Source organism: Cryptotermes secundus, unplaced genomic scaffold (assembly GCF_002891405.2).
Source record: "Cryptotermes secundus unplaced genomic scaffold, Csec_1.0 scaffold1858, whole genome shotgun sequence".
Lineage (NCBI taxonomy): Eukaryota > Metazoa > Arthropoda > Insecta > Blattodea > Kalotermitidae > Cryptotermes > Cryptotermes secundus.
In genome coordinates, this window is record NW_019735490.1 from 37,096 (window position 1) to 39,548 (window position 2,453).

Consider the following 2,453-nt stretch of genomic DNA (forward strand, 5'->3'; position numbering starts at 1 on the left):
TTGATGAAGATCGTCGAAAGACCATTGACCAACTTTCTGAGGAAACGAACATCACATGGAGCACGGTCCAGCGAATTTTAACCGAAGGTTTGCACGTGAGATGGGTGTCTGCAAAATTTGTTCCTCGCTTGCTCGGAGATGACCAAAGAGAAAACCGCGTGAATGTTTGCCGCAACTTGAAGAGTGAAGTGCAGTTTTCCCTAACAGAAAGCAAAATTTCATGCACACTCTTTGTTCCTTCTGGTCGGCCATCTCACTAATCGCCAAAGGGTTGAAACAGGAACGCACACAACAGAGCACCACAGACAAACCACTTAACTCAGACTGACGCCAGCTCACTAACAGTCGCGGAAGACCCCCAGCTAACACCACCTAGCAGCACAACTCGTAACTACAAAGCATGCGCGCGCAACAGGTCGTTTCCGGTTATTTTTGGGTCCCCCTTCGTACAGTTTCTGCACAAAATGTTTCTGCAGTATAAATGCATGCTGCTGACATCCTGCCTTACTGTGTCTTATCTGGCAAAAGGGGTGGAAGTTTATGTTTGTATTGCACATTCTCCAGCCACTTTGGAACCTTTCTGTATGCACGAGTGTGGTCGAAGTCTTATCGTACTTTGTCCTTCAGAACCTCTGACTGTGTATATCTCGGACTAGTCACACAGAGGTACTGTTTTTGGAATAGCCAAGCATTGCCAGAACTTTCAAGCCTATCCCCTTGCTTCCTCACCACTTTCAAAGTCGTCTGTACCACAGTCTGAATTGGTGTCATTTATCAGCTCTCTCTCAATTTTGGCTTCTTTCATGTGAAATGAAGCCATGGTGGATAGTTGAAATTGCGATGTTTTATAAGCGTTATGATTAGAGGAGGCCACTCAACATCACTGGCTGACTTCCTCTAATACGAGACTGAGGTGTTGTGGGTGCTCTTTGCGTGGGAAACGAAGTTACATCCGGACAAAGTGCATGAATTGCAATGTCGGACTCTGCATTCAGTTAGATGATGCAGGAGGGAAGACTGTCTACTTATAAAGTGGGTGCCCAAAAATAATATAAGTAGAACAAGAATTTCTATCTTAAAATTAGATTTTTAAACACTGTGTGCACGCATGGACTGCGCGTACCCATACAGCGTCGCACGGCCACTCGGCTACACTTTATAGAGGTCTCCATATGGTGTTGCTAGGTTCTTAAAGGTTAAATCAACAAGATACAAAAATATCTTAGTCAAATGATGAATGTAATGACTATTGTTTATCTAAAATATTTCTTTATGCATGGTAGAATGTCGGAGATTTGCTTATAACTTAATTGTCCAGTTCTAAACAGTGATTTTGTTTCTTGAAATACCCCTGAGGGTTGCAGAGTCACAGCCTATTCATAGTTTTGTCCAAGCAATCATTCTTACCTCACTGTCCCATAAAGTATCAAAATATGACTGAATCATATGATAAGCCCCAAATTCATCTTATCACATCAGCCCTTTTATAAAATACACACACCTGAAACCTCATGATTTAATCACAATATTTTATTTTAAAAAAAATCAATTCAGTAATGAAAATAATCAATTTTGTTTTTCTCAAATGTTTCACTAGGCATCAAAGAATGTCAGAAATTCAGTTGTAATTGAATCATCCACCTTCGAATGGTGATATTACGCCTTTTGTGACCCAGAGGGTTGTAGTCATCTCTAAATGTTTGTAGTTTTCCCCAGTCAGATACTCTTCCATTGTTGTTCCATAAAGTACCAATGGAAGACAGAGGTTTGTAATGATGCTTCAAAAACACGCTCATCTCACTGACAATTTCTGAAAATCCACATTTATGAACGTAAGGTTTTTTTCAAGATCCTGTATCAGCATTCACCTGGAGAATCTGAGAAATGCAAAGAAATACCTCAGGATAAATGGCATGCTCACCGAGATAAGAACCAGGCATCTGTAATATGTCAGACATGACATCTCCTTCTGTTACACAAACAGCTGAGTACAGTGCAGTTCAGTGTGGTCTGATCATTAGGAATTGTGTGTCTTCTTGTAAACTTTGAGACTAACTAATGCCATAGATTAATGCATTTAATTTGTTAATATATGTATTTTCTGTGTGCTGCATCTATTACCTTCATATGGTGATTATGCTGCATAATCTTAACTAGGTGTGTTATATTGTCATAGATACTGAAGAACAGATAAGCAAGCAAGCCTGCAAAATGTACTTATATGTATCAGAGTCAAGTTTTCTTCAAGTGTTTTCCTTCTGTACTGAGCTTCATTGAAACTGAAATTTTCAACCAAACACATGACCAGACATGCATACTTACATAGCTGTATATCAGACATAGATCTGGTCAGTTTTTTTTTTATATACAGGGTTGCATTTCAGAACAGTCACAGGTAAGATATGAGGGGGGACCCAAAAATAACCGGAAACGACCTGTTGCGCGCGCATGCT

The 2,453-nt window shown here is 40.0% G+C and overlaps 1 protein-coding gene across 1 annotated transcript in view; it reads left to right on the forward strand.

Annotated features, from left to right (window-relative positions):
• LOC111869476 (fatty acid synthase) overlaps positions 1–2,453 on the forward strand; it is a 40,031-nt gene that overhangs the window by 35,502 nt on the left and 2,076 nt on the right. The window lies entirely within an intron of this gene.